Source organism: Cinclus cinclus, chromosome 11 (assembly GCF_963662255.1).
Source record: "Cinclus cinclus chromosome 11, bCinCin1.1, whole genome shotgun sequence".
Taxonomy (NCBI): domain Eukaryota; kingdom Metazoa; phylum Chordata; class Aves; order Passeriformes; family Cinclidae; genus Cinclus; species Cinclus cinclus.
Window position 1 is genome coordinate 19,796,143 of NC_085056.1, and position 22,317 is coordinate 19,818,459.

The window sequence follows — 22,317 nt, forward strand, 5'->3', positions numbered from 1 at the left end:
TGATTTCCAGAGGTCCCATCCAGCAGAAGTTATTCTGTACTTCTATACTTCTATCTTCTAAATCAGCCCAATTGCTTTTCACATATTCACTTAATATCTTGTATTTCCTACACACCTGTGCATGTTCCTAAGGGCATGTGGTATGTTGACAGGCATTAGAGGAGCTCACCCTTTATGAAGGTTCCCAAGGAAGAATTCATGATCTTTTGGCAAACATTGTACACAAACTAAAATGAAAACCCAGCAGAAATACAGGAACTTCAGAATATTTAAAAAGAAATCTCAAAGAATCGGGGCAAGACCTTATTGAGAGATTTAAATCATCTGTTTGAAAATTTAAACTGGCTTGCAAAGGCTTGTCATAGAACAGAAGAGGTGACTGATGCCCTCAGCTGACAAGGGAAATCAGATCAGCTTTAAGTGACAGGAATGGCACCAGCTCCCTGTAACACAGCTCATGTTGGGCATTTGATGCAGGGACCACAGGAAAGCCACATGCCTCTGGCCTCCCAGAGAACGGGTCTGTTTGGCTGACAGTGCTGAGTAACCATTTCAGAAGCTGCTTGTGCCCAGGAGGGTTCCAGCAGCCTCCAGAAAATCTGGGACACAGAAAACTCAAAGGCTGCATCCTGCTTAAAACATGAGAAGCACCAGCAAACCCCACACATCCTGCCCATTTCCAGCCAGGCCTGCAGGGCAGCAGCTCCCATGCTCTGGTTCTTTTGTTGCTCTTTACCAGCTCTGTTATCACCCACAGGTGTTTTGCACAAGGACAGATGAGCTGCCTCACCTCTGGGTGCTCAGCTGGTAATGAGCTTCCACGTTACCAACATTGCGAACCAGCAGAGTCTTCTGGCTGCTGTACTTGACTGGGCACCGTGAGAAGTCCAGCTGGTCAGGGAAGTCCAGGATAGCTTGGGCAGCAATGGCCTGAATAGGCACAACTATCCTGTCCCTTGCAGTGAGGCAGATGAGTTCGTGGGAATAATCCTGCAGGAAAAGAAACTCTCAGCACAGGGCATTTAGTGCCATCCCCATGGCAGAAGAAAAGCCATTTCCTATAACCCTTCGAGGGCATCAATTTACCTCTTCCACCCCAAAATGAATGCTTAAGTTGTACTAAACTGTCACATTTTAAAGGCAGCAGTGCACTTTGCAAAACCTGTCTCAGTGGCACTAAAATCTTGTGTCACTTGGATCATACAGAGAACTGCTCTAGGCCACCACAATTTTTACTCTAAATTTTCATGACGTTAAGTAATTCCTAAGTTCCTTCTAAGGAACATGGGGCTAGGGAACACAGGACATTCCTCTTTAGGTTTCTATCCCCGCTACTTGAGAATAGGACAAAGTGTTAAAGTGACTCTAAGCAGCAAAAGGAAGATGAGAAAATAGTTGTACCCAAAGAGCTCCTGCACCTCTGGCCTGGTGTAGAAACATCACTTGGCTCAGAACTCCACTCTAACTTTGCCTCTCCAACCAAGACAGGGGAAGAACAGTGCTAAGAGGTAGCAGGATGCTGTTGGAAAGAGCCTGTCTTTGTTTTCTTGCAAGGCTTCCTCCCTTCCATGCCATGTCCTAAACCCTTCTGCATGAACAAGCCTCCAGATCACAGCGCTGAGATCAGACTTGCCAGGGCCTCAGCACTGGTATTCAAACCTCCACACAAAAGCATGCTTGGCATGGAATGGGTTCCAGTTAACAGAGCAACCACAGTGACAGGCATGAAGACACAGCCACAGCAGTGTCACCGCCACAGGCTCTGGGGTCACAGGTCTGCCTGCAGGTTGTACCTGTGCTACACGAGCTCTTTCAGGCAGGTGTCCAAGTCCCCTGCAGCTCAGCAACCTGCTGCTGACTAAGGGCCCCTAGAGCTCAGTGTGCCTGTGCCAGGCTGGGCTCACAGGCATAGCACATGCTCTGGCCTGGCCTTGCAGCTGTGTCATGGTCATTTGTGCTCTGGGACAGCACAGCTGCAAGGCTGGAGAACAGAGGGTGTGAAAAAGCACCATCTTTGCTGCAGCCCAGGGTGAGGCAGGGAAGCTGTTTCCAGCCAGGAAGGAGGAAAGCTCTTTGTTCCGCTACTGTTTTCCATCTAATTAAACCCTTTCCAGTGTACCTAGAGATGGCTGAATATCCATCAACACCCCTCTGTTATTTTCAGACTGCTCCCTGTGCATCTTCCCTCGGGAATGCTCAGCAATGTGCAAGGAGGGCAGGCAGAGCCCGTCAGGCCTGGCTGCAGTGCCTGACAGCACATGCCAAGGTGTGACTGGCTGCAGGCTGCCTGTCCCCAGCCTGGAGCCAAGCTCACAGCATGGAGTGGGCCGTACCCAGAGTGCAAGGAAAACAATGGCATTGGAGATAATTCTGTGTTTTGGCTCCTCCAGTCTCACCTTGGTCTCGTCGGGGGTGAAGCGGATGCGCACATGGGAAGATGTGCCTGGTGGGATGATGTGGTATGCATCATTGGGGCACAACAGCTCAAAATAAGGTGATCTCTCCATGTAGACCTTCACCAGCCGAGTAAACTGCAGGAAAGACATGAAACAATGATTTTGCAACTTGTGGAAGCAGGACAAGAGGAGACCTGTCCATGCCCTGGTGACATCCTTCCCTGACCCCTTTTCCAAAGCACTTGCAGCTGTGGAGGTACAGGCACATAATTCACAAGGGTGAACTTGAACCCCTTCTGTCTGGGTGCAGCATTTTGGCCAGGGGCAGTAGGGCAATGTCTGGTGGGAAGGAAGGGCTGAGCAGGTCAGCACCAGAAGGATGGGGACAGAGCCCCTGAACCAAGTCATCTGCATCTTCAACAAGGCCAAAACACCTGCTGGCTTCTGCCTGCACACAGCCATGCTGTTGTGTTCCAGAGGGGGGATGTGCTACTGGAAAGCAAAACAGCACATTGTCCTGAGGGAAGGAAGAAATTCCCTTCTAGCAGATCAGGTTTGGGTAAGGCAGTTCTGGGGATACGGCCATGCAGGCAGACCAGCAAGAGAGGAGACCAAACACTGTGGCCTTATTGGGAATGGAAGCAAACGGAAAAGCAAAAGAAGGAACACAGCAAGACAATCCCTAAAACAAGGAGATGGCAAAGAGCATTTAAATGGGCAGTAAAGTAGCAAGGAAGAATCACAAAATGATGAGAGCAGTCAGCTTGTTAAAGGTGACAGAAACACAGCCAGGCTGTGCCCATCGACTATGGGCTACAAAGGCATTTTCTTCCTGGAGAAACATGACCAGCACTGACTCACACTCTGGTTTCAGTATTAAAAGCCAGTCTTGGCTCTCCAGGGGTTCCTGCTGCCTGTGCAGGCAAGCTGGGCTCCTGGGCATTCCTGACAGGTCCTGCCCTCTGGGAACCACAGACACAGCAAACGTGCATTTTGCAGCACTTAGATAATCAACCCTGAGCACCTGTAACATGCTCTCAAAAAGTCAAAACCAGCTGATTTTGAGACCCTCCTGTCTCTTCCCACCAGCCCACCCTTGGCACAAGCTTCATTTGAGAAAATGTTTCCCTGACTGAAATTCAAATGGTCTCAGTTTTCCTCTTTACAGTGGAACACAACTGCTGACATTTTCACCTTTTTCCCATTCAGCTCTCTTGGGAAACTGCAAAACAATCTCAACTTCTTCAAGCGAAGATGAAAACCTCTAGGACCATGTGGCTTTGGATGTCCTGTGGTTTCTCCAAAGGGAAAGCAGAGCGCCATGTTGCTTTGGGAAAACCTGAGTGGAGCTGGATGAAGCTTAGCAGGAGCCTGAAGTGGCACCTAAAGGCCTCCTCCTGCTTCTGCTACATCAGTCTGATTGCAGGGATGTCTCAGAACACATTTCCTGCAGTGCCAATGCCATAGAGAAGTGATTCCAGCATAAATTGGAGAAGACTCAGCCTCTGGGCTTTGACTGTGAGCTGCACAAAGGGAGCCAAACAGGCTGAGAGAGGCAGAGAGTCCTCCCAGGAACCCAGATTAGCCAAGGAGACACAGGATGTGGCATACACTCAAGACAAAGCATGAGAGCAGGTAAGAGCTGTACAGCCCCCAGCATTCCTATTAATCCAGAGCTTTCAAGAGAAGGAAACTCCTTTGAAGTGGATACCATCAATGCATGGCCAAAGTCAGTGGAGAATTCCCAGCACACAAAGATTTCCACCTGCGACGTTTTCTTCTGCATGTGCTGCAGCAGATAACTCGCTTTGCTGTACACTGTGGGAATTACACCACTCTCCTCATTCAGCACAGTCTTGAAGCTCCACGTGCCAGCACTTACCTTGTCCTTGTTTGTGAGAGACAGTACCATTTCCGAGACCTCATGAGCGACGAATTTCTGAAATACCATCTCTGGTGGGGAAACTTGGAGCAAGCTCTCTATCGGGGGAACTGGCAACAACTGGAGAGGCAAGAGAGAGCAGGGAGAGGTTCAGCTGCTGGGAGGAAGGTTCATGAAGGAGAATTTTACACTGATCCCCACTGAAGTACAGACACTGGGTGAGCACATGTGCCCAGGACACATTGGGGAAACAGTAGCTCACCCACCTCCGCTCTGAGCTGATCAAGAGCTGCTGGGCCACACAGAGCAGGTTCAAGCCAAGCTGCTCTTTTGGCATGTATTTCTCCAGGTTTTCTCTCCAGAATGCCAGGCAGCACTTACCTTACGCACAGCTCTGTGCCCATGTGATCACACAGGTCTGGGGCACTGACTGAGCACTCATGGAGTCAGTAAAACCCGCAAATTTACATCAGACCCTTGGGAAACAATTTTGGGATGTCCTTTACTCTGAGAAACCGAGGCCAACACAGCTGCAAATATCTTTTTTGATCTAGAACTTAGACATCAGTAAGAAGAGAACAGTACCAGAGGAGGTGTGAGAGATGAGGTGATATTTTGCTGAAGCCAAAAGGTTATTAAGTGAAAGAATGAAAGTTGTTGGTTCTGTGTGTTGTTTGTGGTTTGGATTGTTCTGGTTGGTTGGTTGGTTATTGCTGTGAGCTGGGAGAGGGATGGGCTTGAAGACCTGACCAAAAGGAAGTAGGATGAGAGGGGAGGGCACAGAAAAGTTGGCGGTCTGGAGAGTACGTGACTTCCCCAGTACCCATCCACTGGCAAAGAGGACAGGGAGTGCCCTGGACAGGTATAAAGGGTATAGAAAGATTGCCATTTTACTTGAGGGTGTGTTTGTCTCAGCGGTGAGGGAGACACGCCTGCCTCAGCTGAAACATTACTAATAAACAGTTTTCTTTTGCTTCAATGATTTTGTCCCCTTGTATTTAAGCGTCAGTGCGTTCCTAACATAGGTAAAGGCAAAAGTAAAGTAATAGAGAAGTTGGGAAAAAGACAAATGAAGTGAATGCTGAATGATGATAAGGTTCAGTTCTTTCCTCAGCAACTTGGGTAAGAGTAGAGTTGGTATCCCCTTTTTCCATGAGCTTTAAATGGGTGCTTTCTTGTAAATCTATTATTGCTGTCTTATTTGATATCATTGCAGAGGCACGTCTGGAATGACACAACAGCAGCAAATGCTTCTGGAGCAGACATAGCTTTGAGAAAACTCTCCCCTGCTATGTCTGCCTTCTCCAGCTGCACTGCTGTCAGTGCAGAGACACAAGCAGGTCTCCTGTGTTCCTTCACAGGAGACACAATCTGCTGAAGGGAATGGCTGCAGCACACTTGTCCCTTAGTTGTGCCCCTCTCTGAGGTGTCCCTAAGGCCCCTCTCCAGGGCAATCCTTAACCCATGTATTACATGTCTCTTGCTGCCAATTTCCTGCTCAACAGCCCACCTCGGCCACCTACCTGTTTGGACAGTGCTTTATACTGAGCCAGTCCTGCTAGAAAGGCAGCTTTAAACACACCTCTCTATGTAGGCACTGATCCAGATAAAGCACATCCATTGCCTCTGCCCAGGGGGAGTCCCCTGTACATCTGGCAGCCTGCAAAATCGAACACCCCATCAGGGCCCCAACACATTGTTCCAACCCAAAACATTAACACATTAAGTTTTGTTAAATCTGAAGGAATTACTGCAGGTCCTTGGCCTTCAAAGGCCAACACTGCCACTCTGGAGGGAATCCTATGACCCCAAGCATTTGATGGTGACCACACCTAAGCAAGAGGTGGCTATTTCAGCAGGAGAATGGCAAATGGCAATTTTGTGTCTTTGTGTCCCCAGCCTTTCCCCCCTTGTTTTAGCAATGGCAGCTACATTCAGTAAACACCAGCAGCTTCAGCAGAGGTTATTTGTGTTGGCTTGGTGCAGATCAGGACTCCAAGTCCACCACTACCAGCAGTTGGCAATGACAACAGGACCTGGACACTGAAGTATTTTGCTGGAGACAAGCCTGTCACAAGCACATGCCCTCTTCCAACTTTGCATCAAACAGAATAGAAAAGAGCAGGAAAAGGCTACCTTTTGACAAGTCTCACTCACGTATCGAAATGGGCCAATTCTGGGCAGAAAACTTGCCCCAGTTCTGGCCACCTCCTTCACATTGAGAAACTTCTCCTTCAGGAACTTAGAAGGAAGCAGCTGAAAGGCAAAAAAAAAAAAAAAAAAAAAAAAAAGAAGAAAAAAAGAAAAAAAAAGAAAAAAGTTAGCTAGAACCTCAGAGATGCACTTGTTCAGAAAGGCTTTCCTTGAACAAGTGGCACCGGTGAATAATTTGTGACCCCATCATCTAGGACAGTTCTGGAAGCCCTGGAAGTTACCTGCTGAAATACTTAGCACCAGTAAATTCATAATGCACATGCTCCAAACACATGGCTCTGTGCCATTAGCTTCTCCGTGATTAGATGTGACATGTTTGGGGATTTCTGCTCTTTGGGCATCTGTTTCCTCTTTTCTGTCATTGGCCTGAGGCAGTGACCTTTTCAGAGAGTGGGGAGGAGCTCTCAGAACTCCCCTAACTCCATCCCTGCACAACAGTCAAAACTCACAGTGTGGAGAGAACACCGCCGGGTGCGTCCAAGAGACACAGAAAGCCAAGTTGTACCAAGAGTGAGGTGCACAGGAGTGTGTCCAAGTTTAATCCTCTCTGTTAATTAGCATTTGTGTTCTCTGTCTGGGCTCGCAGATCCCTCCACAGAAGAAACCAAATGGATCTCCTTGACAGAACCTCAGCACTGGGGCATCTTCAGTCAAGTGAGCTCCAGCAGCCATGGGACCTCTGTGGCCCTGACTCCTCCTCTGCTGTCTGCAGGGCTGGATCTGTGCCCCACACAGGAGATGAGACAGAGCAGCTGGTGTGGAAGCTCCCCCAGCTGGGACCAGCCGTGTCTCTCAAGGCTTTGGGCAGAGTTTGAGCTTCCCCCCCCCATCCTCACATGCCCAGGAGCAGGTTGGTCAGAGCAGCACAGGTGAGTGTCCAGCCTGACAGAAGGAATCACCGTGGGAAATGGAAAGGGAAAGAAGCACATGCTCAGGGCTTCAGCTTTACATTGGCTGAACCTGGCTTAACTTGGCTGTGGTGGCACAGCCAGGCAAGACACTGGGCTGTCCCTGAAGAAACACACGATGTTCCCTACTGCACCAGGACAGCCCCCAGCCACAGGAACACGGCACAGAGAGGTGGGGAGGGGTTCTGCAGCTTCACAGTGCTGCTGCACAACAGGCAGGGCAGGGAGAGGAGGGACACGAGGGGGGTTTCCAGCCTCAACACAGCCCCAGTGGGTACTTACAGTAATAGACTTCAGTCTTTCCCTGGACAAAAGATGAGGTGTCGACGTCTTTTTCGGGGATGCAGAAGCCATTGTGGAGGCAGGATGTCACAGATGAACGACAATGCCTCAACAAAACTGGAAGGAGCAACAATGGAACTCTGAAAACCCAGAACCCAATTCATGGCAGACTCAAAGGATACTGGTGCTAAAAATTTTATATTATTTGAAAGTAGCTAAGTGCTTGTCTGAGGTAAGTAGCTAGTATTGTTAGGCCTCTAGTTGGACTTTAAATATATGGCTATGTTCTGCAATGCAAAGATGGATCATACTGAAAAGCAGAGCTAAAAATCTGAAAATTAATAATAGTTAAAAGAGACAAAGCTGTAGCTAAAATGCTACTTTAAAATAGGTAGAGTGGACCTCCTCTTCTTTAGGCTAAACAACCCCTGCTCTCTCAGCTGCTCCTCACAGGACTTGTGAGAGACTGGAATGTTATGCCAAATGGCTTAAATATTGTTTTAAAGGACTTTTTGCCCATTGTGACAAAACTGTATGAAGAAGCTGTGACCACTGAAGCTCACCCCTCGCTGAAAATGCCTCCTGGCTGGAACTTTGGACTGTGAGCTAAGCTGCCTAAAGGAACTTGAGACAAGGTACAGGCAACACTATTGTCCTATTATCTCATGTCTGGGGAGATGTAAACAAGGCTGAGGGAGAAAAATGTATCTACAACAAAGCCAAACGCAGCAGCTGTCCAGAAAATCAGCTCTGTCTGGGTTCAGGGTGGGGAAGTCATAGCCACAGGCTCCTCTGCTGAGGCCAGGTTTGCACACAAACCTCCCATCAAGAGAGGGAGAAGGAGGAAATTTTGGGTGTGGTGTAACCTCTGGCAATAGGCAGTGGACACCCATCCTCCCTCACACAAACTGGCTTGGCTCTAAAACTCCCCACTCCCACGAGACCACATCCAGAGGACGTTCCCACGGGGGCAGCTGAGGGGGTGTCATAGCCCACCAAAGTGCCCCCAGACCCACGCCTGAGGCCTTGCACCAGATGACTGCATGGGATGCAAAGTAACACAACAGATCTGAAAATCCAGAGCCCAGTTCATGGCAGACTCGAAGGATGCACTGGTGCTAAAGATTTTATATTCTTCGAAAGTACCAAGAGACAAAGAGTCAAACTTGCCCCACCCCAGGGAGGTATGGTGATATTTTCTACTTAATCGTCTCTGACACTCTTTGTCCCCCCCCTTCCCAAACCCCTTTCACCCTCCCTCCCTTTTTCTACTTGTTTTTCTCTCTCTCTTCCTCCCATTTCCATGAAATGCAGATTCTTTACTTTGGCATATGGTCTCATTTACTCCTTAATTCAGGGGCGTCTCCTAATAATTTTAGTAACCAGATGGTAACAACTCACTGAAACTTGAACAGAACTCGTTCACCTTTAGGCAGTGTAAGTAGTCACTATAGGGAAACCAATGTATGGACTAGTATACTTCGGAAAAGTTGCATGTCTTCAGTGAAAAAAAGGCCAATCAGTAGACCATATGTTGTTCATCCACTCAGCCCCTGTTCAGTACATGCCACTGAACTGCTGCACCCGAAGACTGGCATTACCACATCCTGTATTTCTCTTTGTCATTGTCTTTCAGAATAAAGATGTGCTAAAAGAAAAACCAAAAAGTACAATATTTATCAACCTCTATCTTCGAATGAAATGCAAGACTGATTTTCAGTTGTATTACCAGCATTGCAGTTAAAACGCGCTGGAACCATAATGGTTCCAAGTTTCCTACTTGCAGTAAACTTGGGGTTTTAATATTCTTACCAAGTTTATCTGTAATACATAGGTTTATATATTTTAAAGAACTTAGGTTTGTTAAATTACTGCACACTCCATCATGCTGCTGAGCAATAGCACAGATCATTTGTGTCTTCAGCAGAAGTGGTTTGTCTTAGTAAAAAGACCTTGAAGTGAAACACTTTCCAAGTTCCCCAGAATTTTAGAAGTACTTTTGAAAACAAAGGAGGGGGAAGAAAACCCATCAAGCCTATTAATTTAGGATGTTTCCAGGTCTGCTACTCTGTGCAGCCTAAGGAAGCTGTAATGGAACAAGGGAAGAAGGATCTTACAGCCGTGTTATCCCTCAGTGTACAGAAAACCTTCACACGGAGCTCCTGCGTGGCTGCTTTAAAGACTGGTGACAGAAGAGCAACATGGGATTGAACTAAGACAGACAAACATCCAGTTAAAGTCACATTACAAGTTATTTTATTTTCAGATGGGGCTGCAGACTGTATGCTGCTCAACACCCTGGGTGCTCCGAATGTCCTGCAGAATAGCTGAGCCATGAGACTTGTGCAGTAGAATTAGAAAAAGGTGAAGCACAAACATTTCTTATGCACCTACATTGCATTACCAACTCGTCACTTTAAAAGTGGTTTTGCTCTTTCAGTGGAAGTTTCTAGCTGGGATTGAAGGGTTTTTAATTGTTGAAAAGCTCTGAGTAGAAGCAAATATTCTCCCTGGGTACCTGTGGTAGGTAGGTACCTGGCACCTGGCAGTGGAGGAATGTGCATGTACTTCCATCTAGATCTCTGAAGTATTCATTATAGTCAAGAGCATACCCAACCACAAATTTATCTGGAATTTCAAAGCCTGTATCTGTAAGAAAATACAGTTCTTTTTATACTTCAGTGGTGTAAGTAGCTTTTAAGTGCACAGTTTCTATTCAACACATACTCGAGCAGAGTAATAGGCATCATCTCTTTCAGGATGCTTCCTTAAGAATCTGAGCAGTAAATTGATGGCAGAGGTTAGAATTTGAACTATTCCCTTTACTCAGTGAGATAATTAAGGTGCTAAATGAATGATTTTTATTAACAAAGTAGTTGTTTAAAACCTAGTTATGAGTTAGAACTAGGAGAGGACACAGGGAGCGAGATTTTACTTGAGTGACGGTAGATGAACTGTGATTGAGTAGGACTTTTCAGTTTGGGAATAAGGCAGGTTTAATAATGCAGAATCAAAACATATGCCCTCAAGGGTCAAAGCAAAAGAGATAAGATTTGATTCTGTTTCTGCTATCTAAATAGTTAAATTTGTATATCAAATAGCTACAGCTGCGCTCAGGCCAAGCAGAGGAAAAAAAGAAGGTGGTCATGAGGTGTCTCAGGATGGCATAGCTGGTCATTAGTTCACAGGTTTTTATGTCCTTTCTCCCCATTTCTCTTGGCCTTCATTAAACTTATGTGCCAGTTGTCAGATGTGCTGCCTGAAATGAAATTGTAAGACTATGTTTGGGAAAATACAGAAAAAAGATACTAGGAAAACACAATACTTACAGTCTTGTGTGTAACCTGGACCCTGACATATCCTTTAAACAAGCTGGCTGTAAGGCAGAGCAGAGCAGGTTGGTTATTAAAATACCTCTTGCTCTAAGCTGTAGACTTCCCTTCTGCCACGCCTCCCCATAGGCTTCTAGAATCATGCTTTTAAGTCAAAACAGGGAGATTATTGCAGAGAAGGAAGTAGTGCTCAGCCTTGGAGTGGAGGGAGAAGCAAAGGCTCTGATCTAAGTCCATTCTCTATATCCAAGTGGCTCTACGTTGTTCCCTCCAGTTCCCTCCAGTCCTGTGTCTCAGATCACTTCCCTTCCATGTAGCAATGCCCCAGGACACTAGAATAGCACAGAGGGGGAAGCATGTCCAAATGGCTGGTAATGATTTCAGTGGGTAGGGAGGAAGGGAGGGAGAAAAGGACAATTTCTTCTGCAAAATAATTTCTATTCTTGGTTTGCCTGTGCACTTCAGAAGAAACTGAGAACCTCCTGGACAGTCACTAGAAGTACTGTCTGAATAACTGCTGCATAAAGCAATGTTTTTTTCTAAAGCATTGTAGTTACTTGACAGACTCAGGGATATTCCACAAAATTTCCTGATAGAGATCTACTAAAAGTAGATCTAGAATGCTACTTGTCGTCAACTTCCAAGTGCTGACAGACACTTAAATTCTGGAAACTTCTACGGTTAAGGATATTAAGAAATATCCGGGGTCTTGTCATTAGAAAATCTATGGAAAGGGATGAATTTCCTTGAAACATGAAGTAAGAAACAGGGAATCCATCAGACATCATGGACTACACAGAAGAGCCATAAAACCTTTTTTTATTAATTTGAGCAGTGGAGATGGTGGTGCATGGGTGAATTTCCCAGTTTAAGCAACTTAATTTTTAAGCAGCTGGATAAGGGTCACATTCTGCATTTGCTTCCTCCCCCCCAAACTTGAAGTTAAACAAGCACCTGTCAGCATACACTGAGTATTCACCCAGATGATTTGAATATGTTAGTGAGTGGCTATATCCTTGCACCTTACAACTTCTACCATCCTTGGTTCCTTGTGTTTTATTTTTGAAAGCAATGCTTTCATTGTTCCACTGTTGTAGCCTGGCTAGCTGTTAATATGGTGGAAGGTAAAGAGGTGGCAAGGGCCTTTGAATGGGTTCCACAGAGATGTTTATTTCAGCCACACACGTGGACACTCCAGGGTCAAAGGCAAGGCAAAAGCCTCATGGTGAGGGTCTAGGTTCAAGCATATGGGTGGTCGGGGCAGGGAGAGCATCAGAGATCAATTATCAGGGGACATAGGGGTGGCACAAAGGTGGAGTTTGGGTATGGGAGCCGATGGGGAAACAGTGTGGGAGTGACTGAAAGACGGAGGGACAGGGAGGGGGCACAGGGCTGACTGAGGGAACAAAACAGGGCTACACTGGCATAACAGAGCAGCATCTAGAGAAGCCTCTTGGGTCTCCCTAACTAGGGAACGCCTCTCAGGGGGTCCACATTCCACCAGTCTCAATAATGTCCTGAAAGGTTAAAAAAAATAAGTTATCCTTCACATTTGAAAAGAAAACCAGATTGTCAGTGGATTAAATTAGAGGACACTAACCTGGCAGCCCAGTAACACAATTAACTATTGTTATATGTAAGATGTATTAATTTGAAATGAAGGGAGAAAAATATCTGTGGCATTTCACCCCTCCTTCAGTCATTACTTTCCTCTACTACTAACACATGCTGGAATAGGGAAGGGAAGGGAAGGGAAGGGAAGGGAAGGGAAGGGAAGGGAAGGGAAGGGAAGGGAAGGGAAGGGAAGGGAAGGGAAGGGAAGGGAAGGGAAGGGAAGGGAAGGGAAGGGAAGGGAAGGGAAGGGAAGGGAAGGGAAGGGAAGGGAAGGGAAGGGAAGGGAAGGGAAGGGAAGGGAAGGTGTGGGAAGGGAAGGTGTGGGAAGGTGTGGGAAGGTGTGGGAAGGTGTGGGAAGGTGTGGGAAGGTGTGGGAAGGGAAGGGAAGGGAAGGGAAGGGAAGGGAAGGGAAGGGAAGGGAAGGGAAGGGAAGGGAAGGGAAGGGAAGGGGTGTGGAGGTCCAGGGGCCTGCCACTAGGGCCATAATGCTGCAGTCCTGCAGAAGCAGAAGCAGGCAAGGAGAAGCACCCCTCTAAGGTTATGGTGACAGGTGCCTCCCTCCCATAGGCCTTTGCAGGCACAGCTACCAAAACCCAGTGCTGATCCCAAAGTAGGGGTGGATGGAAATGTTGCTCTTTTGAGGCAAACCGTGTTTCATGCTTAGTCAGCAAAGAAGGGCAGAGAGATAATTTACACTAGAAGCCCAGAAAGAAAGTGAATTTAAAAAGTGCCAAGCACTTTATCTGGGGTAAGAACAGAATAAAACATAAGCTGTGTGAAGGGAGGGAGTTTCTCACAGGTGCCTTTTGTGGTTTTTGGGTGCACTGTTAGGGACAACTGAGTGGAGAATAAAGAAGCTGCCTCACAGGAAGAAAAAGGCACAGTGACCATAACTCTAAGGCAACAATAGGGCCTGTGGTGGGTGGTGGGTGCTGAGCCAGGGCAGGGCATTGTCTGGATGCTCTGCCACCACCCAGCAGTGACAAGAGACCCTTGCATGCAGGAGGTGCAGGATTATGTGATGTGTGAAGCTGTCACTGGGACAGCCAGCAGGACAGAGAAGATAATGGAAACAACCATTACCTGCAAGTTTATTGATCCCTCCATAGAAATATCAGCCAGACAATTCTCTTTCCGGGTGGAGAAGGTAAGTTTCTGGATTGCATCCTGACATTTAACAGCATGGCTGAGGGGGGGTGTGTGCTTGTGTTAAAGCCCCTCTTTACCTTTCCTGAGGCACTTTGTGAAGTGAGTGAAGATGCTTTTAGGGATGAGAGTGGTATTTAACTTCCCCAATGTAAAATTGCAGTTACAGCTTCACTGCCATGGGGGATTGTGGCCACTTCCAGAGAAATGCCAGTCTCTCTGCTCAGTGTAAAGGGAGGTTTTTCAGGAACCTCCAAGGCACAGGGATGTCTGTACCCCGATGCTGTAGGGAGGCTGGGAAAAATGGAGATTCCTGTGAATTCCTCAGGCTGACCAGGAAAAACCCATCATCTCCTGTGTCTCTTTGCCTTCTCTGCTGTTGGCATGGATGCTTTATGATATAGCTATATGGTATAGCTCTGTGCATTTCCCTGAGCCTCACCTGCTTCAAAGGACCCCCAGACATCCTGCAGCTGCAGCGATGATAACACTGAGGCAGAGCAGGTGTCCTTTAGTCTCTGGATCCCAACTCCAGCATCACCTTTTCCTCTCCTGCCAGTTGTCTGAAAAAGAGAGGATGTTTCATTATTTGGTGTCTGTAGTTTCAGGCCTCTCTTCCAATTCCTAGGCTTCCACTGAAGTACAGAATCCCTGGAACAGGCAGTTCAGGTGTAACTAGAAGCTTTTCAGCTCTCCCTGATTCTGCCTGGCTTCTGCTTGATGCCACACACACAAACTGATTCATTGCATGCCATGGCACATTACCTGCCTGATATCAGTACATGCAGAACTAGTTTCCCAAACTCTCTGGTTTCTGTAAACCGTGCAGGAAGCCCATCACTATGGATAGAGAGGAAGGAGGAGCCTAGGCTGCTCATAGCTTTGAGACCAGACACTGTGTCCCTGTAGCAGGGGCTGCAGGACACATGTTTCAGATGAACTGCTTTGATGAGGCTGCTAGAGCCATTAAGGTTGTAAGAAATGTCTGTATGTGAGTGATGACCATCTACTGCTGTTCTGCCCAACAGAGAGACAAAACTGGAGACAAATGGTCTGGATTGACTTTTTTGATTTAGATCTTGTTTAAGCAGTTGCCTCCTCTCAGGGGGCTATTCCCTCATCCATGTGTGGGAGTGTTTCCCTGTCGCCCAGGGAATGCTGTGGTTCTAAACATGAAAAGCATCTGCTTTAAAGAAAAATCTCCTGGAAGTGTAAAAACAAATAGAAAGGGTAAATAGGGATGTACGCACTTCTGGGGCTGAAAACTGTGAGATGCAGCAGAAGCAGAAGGAGGTCTGTGGCTAGCTGAGGCTTCTTTTTCCTTGTCTCCCGTTTCCATAGAAACCCAGTGATGATGTCCTGACTCTGCAGTACAAGCCTTTGGCTTTAAAGAACACCTGCTTGCTGCCACTCGACCTTATGCTGGACTTGGAGCAGCCGTTTCTGCTCTGCGATGCGGACCAGCAGCCCCTCCCGGATGGCCAGGTGAGCAGCCCTGGACTCCTCCAGTGGGGTCTGAAGAGGAGGGATGTGGTGGTGCCTTTCTGTTGGGAGAGCCTTGAGTCAAGAAGTTTATTCTGTAGTGTCAGCAGTGGATTGGCCTGAGCTGCATCAGCAGAGCTGCTGAAGGAATCAAAATCTTATCTGAATTGAGAAGGTCCAACCTGTCTTTAAGGCACAAGGAGAAGGAGCAGATAAGTAGGTCTGGGCCAACCATGCAGTAAAGGTGTCTCCTGGAAAGCATCCCAGCTCTCCAGCAGCCACCCCCTTGTCTTGCTGCTGAGCACAGAAACATGGGCTTGAGGGAATCCTGGACTAGACTGCTGTGGCTGCAGTCACAGTGTTGCTGTAAAAGAAATGCACGATGAACCAAGAAGCCCATGCTGCGAATCACACTTCAAGCATTTACTGTTTCAGCTGTGAGACCTTGGGACGTCATCACACGGGTGATTAATTACTGTTCATCTCCTTGCAGCCTGTGACAGTGGATGTAGGACAGACCTGTCATCTCTACATTGCATTTGACCCATCTTATAAACTGGATTTTCATAGCTGGAAGGAAGAGAAGGTTCTGAAGATAAACATGGTCAACGGCCATCCTTATGTGGAGTGTATCACCCTTCAAGGAGAAGTCCACTTCCCCAATCTCCAAATCCAGCCCAGCACCCTGGAGTTTGGCTGCATCCCAGCTGGCACTGAAGAAGTGCGTTCTCTGGAGATAACCAACTGCAGCCCACGGCCTGTCCAGTACCACTGGTCATTCCATTCAGACAGCCAGGTGAACAGGCTGAGGTATGTGCACCTTTGCCCTCTCCTTGAAGCTCTTCTTCCTGGCGTCCCGTTTGTACTTTGCAAAGAACAAAGCTGTTTGTGCACTGTACTGTAACAGTGGATAACAACTGGACATAGCCAGTAGGACAGCTGGATATACTTTTCAAACTTATTCTTAGTATTCATTGAAGTCTCATCCTTCTGTACACTTCAGCTCTGCTGTAAATTTCAGAGACTTTTTTTTCACAAACTTCTAACAACTTACTCTGGATCTATAATCACTGAGACCAAATTGAGCCAAAATGCCAAGTGGGATTACTCTTTCTCAAAGCCTGCAGTCACACAGAATGAAGCAGTAGATAAATCATCGTGTGCATCCCCATACACATAATAGTCCAGTTACTGACAATACTACTTACAAAGGGAGATTCAACATGTGCAATAACTTTTTTACTTTTGCTACAAATTGCCTGAAAGAATAAGCTGCAAATAATAACTTGAACCTGTTTAAATTCAGGGATGGCATTGCAATACCCTAAAAAATTCTAAGGGTACCTGGTGCTGGTGCAGTATTACAAGAGAACTGTAAGTGTGTATTACTAGTTGTTATTCGTCTTAGGTAAAAATGGCTCAACTCAGCTTTACAAAGCAGGAAACAAGTCATGGAGAGTTGAAATGAAGGAGTTGGGACAGTGTCACCTGTCTGTTTTCTGTGAGAGATGCTCTTAAGCAGTAGCGGTAGTAATGTACTCATCTCCTATAAGTTTGCTCCTTGTCAACTACTATCCACCTCTGCAATTTTTTCTGACCTTTTTGTTTTCTCATTTCTGCAGTTGAGTGTCAAAAGGAAACAGAGAACTTAAATGTTACTTCCAAAATATTATGAATTGTTTTCAAAGTAAAAAATACTCAGAGCGTTTAGAAAACGCAACGGAAGGGTTGGAATGCATAAACAGTAGAAGATCTTGAACAGTATTTTTACATTATACTACGTCAGCCAAAGTTGCATTTACAAATTGGTTCACCTTGTTGGCAGCAGGACTGCATTTTTTCTTATAAAAGCTGCTCATCAGCTTGAGAGGGGAGAAGGTGCAAAAGGGTGAGAGGGGCTGATGGATCTCTGATGGTCTGAGGATCCAATGGAGCCAAGAGCTGGAAGGTGAAATACCATTTATTGAGTTCAGGGGTCTTTAGGGGAAAGGAATATGTGCCTGAAAGCTCTGTTCTGTCAGCCACATTCACCTAGTCAAAGGGTTTTTTCCTGCACCCGTGTGTGTGGCCAGTGCCACGGGATGGCAGCTCTTTCTGCTGTGGGGGCACTGCAGCCTCCAGCTGCAGAGTATGCAAACTGAGCTGCATTGAAATGTGTTCCCCAGGGCTCAGTGTTGGGGCTGGTCCTGGTTAACACTTTAATCGACGATCTGGATGTGGGGATTGAGAGCAGCCTCAGTAGATCTGCAGGCTCCCGGTTGGGTGGCAGTGTGGATCTGCTGGAGGCCAGGAATGCTCTGCAGCGAGACTGGGACAGACTCGATCCATGGGCCAAGCACAGAGGCGTGAGGTTCCACGAGGCCAAGTGCCACATCCTGCAGGTCAGCAGTCGCCTCAGCGTGAGCCAAAGCGTGCGCAAGGGGGCAAGAGGCCAATGGCCCCTGGTCTGTATCAGCACCGGTGTGGGCAGCAGGAGCAGGGCAGCGCCTGCCCCTCTGTGCTGGGCACTGGTGAGGCCACACGTCAAGTACTGTGTCCAGCTCTGGGCCCCTCACTTGGAAAAGGACATGGAGGGGCTGGAGTGTGTCCAGAGAAGGGCAGCAAGGCTCATGAAGGGTTGAGAAAATGTGCTGCGAGGAACAGCTGAGGGAGTTGGGTTTGTTCAGTCTGGAGCAGAGGCTCAGGAGGGGCTCCAGGGCTCTCTCCAACTCCCTGACAGGAGCGTGCAGTGAGGCGGGGCCGGTCTCTTCTGCTGGGCCTGCAGTGAGATCCAGAGGAACTGGCCTCACGCTGAGAGAGGAAATTCAGGTTAGATTTTAGGGAAAACATAAATTCAGTGTTCAGGTGTTCAGGCCTAGGAACAGGTTGGCCAGGCAGGTGGTGGAGTTGCTGTCCCTGGAGGTGTTCAAGAGGCCTCTGGATGTGACACTGGGAAATGGTTCATTGGTTTCGGGTTTGCAGTGGCAGTGCTGGGCTGACCTTGAACTGACGCTCTTCAAGATCTCTTCCACCCCTGACGCTTCTCCCATTCCAAGTGCTTCCCGCCGGGCTGAGGGGAAGGCTCAGTGCGGTCCCGAGTCCGAGGGTGGCCGCGCCCTGAGGCGCTCGGGCGGCGCAGCGGCTGCGGCGGATCCTGAGGGGCCGGGCCGGGCACCGCCCTCAGATCCCCTCCGCAGGGCTGCCGCTGCCCCTCAGTCCGGGGATCCTGTCCCTCAGCCAGGGGATCCTGTCCCTCATCCTGGTGATCCTGTCCCTTATCCCGGCGGGCAGCACTCGGCAGCGCAGACCCGCCTCTCCTCGGGGTCTGCCCGGAGCCCCCCGCGCCGCCGGATCACAGGTACCTGAGCCGTGCCCCATTTTCTCCCTCGGGAGTCCCCAGCCCTCCCACAGAAGAATGCAGCTGCCGTTTCATCTTTATAGACTGGTGCCTTCCTGTTCCACCCCACCCCCCCCCCCCCCCATTTAATCTTAAAATTTTGATATGTTCTTTTCCTTTTTTATATTCGGGCTGGAGTGCTTGCTAAGACTTCAAAGTGGAGCTCTGATAATGAGCTGTAAATCACACACGGCTCCTCTGAGGGAGGACGATGGGAGGGAGCTGAAATAGGCCAGGACACCCCCAAGTCCTGCTCACAGCGCAGCGTCCTCACGGCCTCAGCTGCTGCTGTGGGCTTTGGTTTCCATAGGGAGCCAACAATCCACACTTCTCCCCTCCGGGCTTTGGTCCCTGGATTCCAAAGGATGAGTCCCACCGAGGCTGCCTGGTCTAGTGACCGTGCCAGCCATGTGCTCTAGTGCTGCTGAACACACACATTGACAGATCTGCACTTCTGCGGGAATGGCTTTGGAGGTTTGAAGGGATGTTACTGGGTTATTTTCTGTAACTGATGGAGAAGAGGTAATCTGTTGTATATGCAACATTTGCCAGGTGTTTGTTGAAGCAAATCTAGTTGCTTGTCTTCCCACCTTGCCTTGTGATGGGACAACAGAGGTGTGCTATTTGCATCTAATGAATGGAGGCTGCCTTATAAATACTCTTTTGTGTACCTTCTGTAGGTTGGAAAAGTAAAAGATCCAGGAAAGGTCAAGATGTACCCTTGTATACCTACAGTTTTAAACCCCTTGTGCTTCCTATATTGTATAATTGCATAAACGTGTATTAAATTAAACTCTTCTGAAATGCAATTAGCTCCAGAGTGAAGTCTTTTTTACAGCCTTCCTTTTGTTTGGGTGATTTTTGTTGTATTTTAGGCTGGAGGGGTGGTAGCAGTAGGACAAAGAGGTGAGGAAGGCTCGCAAGCTCTTACTTGTTGTGGCAGGGTTGGATTTGCAGGAAAATGAAATGCAAGTCTGTTATCACTTCTGAAAGGCTAAAGGGAGATGAACTCTCTGAATTCTCCCTCTCTAATGGAAGCAGGAAAGGAACAGGGGCTATCAGTAACTCTAAACAGAAAGCAGGGCTGGCTATTTTCATTAAGATGACCATGATACTGCTTTGAGCCTTTGCTCCACTTTGAGAAGGTAAACAAATCCATTATTAAGCTGGATTTGCCACTGATAGGAAGTTTCTACCTGGAGCTAAGTCATTTTTTGAGTAAATGGCATAGGCTACTGTGATGCAGGACTCAGCACTTGGACTTGTTAAACTTCATGTTCTTGGATTCAGCCCCTCTATCCAGCCTGTCCAGGTCCTCCACAGAGCCCTCCTACCCTCCAACAGATGCTCCCAGATTGGTGTCATCTGCCAAATTACAGTCCACTCCCCTCTCATCCCACTTCTTTTTTAGTCCCTTCTTCAACCCCACTCCTCTCCCAGTTCACAGCAACACTGATCAAACCAAACAGAACAAGTCCAAACAATCCAAACAACAACACATAGAATCAACTACTTTCATTCTTTAACCTAATAACCTTTTGGCTTCAGCAAAATAGCGCCTCATCCCTCACAATCCACCCTTTCCTTTTATTCTCCTTTTCTGCTGAAGCCCTTGATTTAATTATCCCGTCTGGCCAGCTGTTGGGGATTGGTTCTTTCCCTTTTCCCTCTGTGGAATTTTCCCCATTGTCATGCTAAGATACCTGTTGGCTGGGCCCTGATGGCAAGGGGGAGGGGAGAGAAGAGGGAAACCCTGCGAGATTCAAACAGCCAGAAGAGGAAGCGGAAGGCTCTGGCTCGCCCCATTTCCCCAGCAGAGTTTGGACGAGAAGGACGATCGCCGCCTCTGACCCATTCCTGCCTTCCCAGCGGCGGGAGCCATCCTCACTGCTGTCGGACCCTGCACTGCTGCCTTCTCGCTGTAACCTGCCACCATCCAGCACTCTGCTGAGCATCGGGACCGACGCCGTGAGCGGAGGGCTCTCTCTCCATCTCTCTCTCCCACCTGGGACAGCGCTGCCATCACCCCCAGCCCTCCTGCAGCTCTGCGGGACCTGCCCGTCCCCAGAGCCGGGAACTGCAGCTCAGGGAAAAGGTGCCTGCAGCCAGAAAGGGACTGGGACTGAGTTACTGTTCTGTTTGTGGGCAATTTCATAGCTGTTGTTGTTCTTGTTTGTCTTGTTAGATATACTAGTAAAGAACTGTTATTCCTACCCCCATATCTTTGTCTGAGAGCTCCCTTAATTTCAAAATCATCATAATCTGCAGGAAGGAAGGAAGGATCATATTTTTCAGTTCAAAGGGAGGCTTCTGCTTTCCTTGGCAAACACCTGTCTTTCAAACCAGGACACCAGCATAAACGGACTGCTTTTGCGATGCAATTACAAATAAGATCGATCGGTCTTTTATTAGGTAGGTGTTACATTCAGTCTATTTAAAAGTTCCTGATTTGTCAGTTCACGTTGCTGTCCGTAGTTCTCCTCCAACTCAAGTAAAGTGAGCTGTAGATATACTTGTATGCAGTGCCTCCCATCAGCAGTTCCATCCGCGCCTGCTCGGATGAAGCAAAGCTCAGATTGTAACTGTGGCAACAGAAATGACCTTCCTCATCCATACCTGCTTCCCAAGTTCTGTGCACTAGAACAGCACGCTGTAGGGATATAGAGGTGAAGCACAGAAGCCGTGACACTCCACCCAGCAATTTCCAGAGTCTTGGAACATCATTTCCTATTCTTCTTTTGTCAAGGTCTGGTATGATTTCTATTCCCACTGCTCAACACCCGAGCGATTCAGCCCACAGTGGAGCAAAAGTCTCGCTGGTGGCAAATACAGAGGTCAGTCCAGTCTTACCCTTGACTGTTTACTATTAAATTATCTTTTGAAGATTAACTTTCAAGGGTCACTTCCTTGTACCACTGTCCAGGTTTGGGGAGGAGGTTCCACTGGTCCTTTGACTTGAGAGGTGTGAGACCACTCCTTTTCTGCAGTCCTGATAATTGCTTTGAGATGTTAAAAGTGCCTTAAAGGGATCTTCCCATGCAGGTGTTGAGGTATCATCTTTCCAAGATTTTATTAGAACCAAATCTCCAGGTTCTACCTGGTGTACGTGAAAGTCTGGAGGTGATGCCTGGGGTAACAACCCTTTCCTTTGGAATTCCGTGAGAGAAAGTGTGATTGCCTGCAAATAGTTTCTGAGATACAAGTCATTAGTTTCAGCCCCTCCTCCCTTCCCAGATAAGGTAACCCAAGTAACATTTCTTAGGGAGAATCTCCTTTGTCCTTTCTTGGAGCAGTTCTGAGCTGTAATAATGCTAATCTGGTTTCAGTCATTAATTTGATAATATGGTTCTTAAGGAGAGCATTCATTCTCTCCACACATCCAGAGCATTGAGGGTGCCATGGGGTATGAAATTTCCAATTTACATCTAATGCAGCACAAGTAAAATGTGTTCCCTTATCTTAGTCCATTCTTTCAATGATCCCATGTCTGGGAATTATTTCTTCTAATAGCATCTTAGCCACTTTGGAGGTAGTTGCAGCTGAAGTAGGAAACCCTTCTACCCAGTGGGCGAGGTGATCAGCTATTACAAGAAGATACTTCCATCTCTGGAGTTTGGGAAACTCAGTGTAATCTATTTGCCTATTTTGAAAGGGTCTAAGGGCTCTTCCCTCACTAGGGTGTATT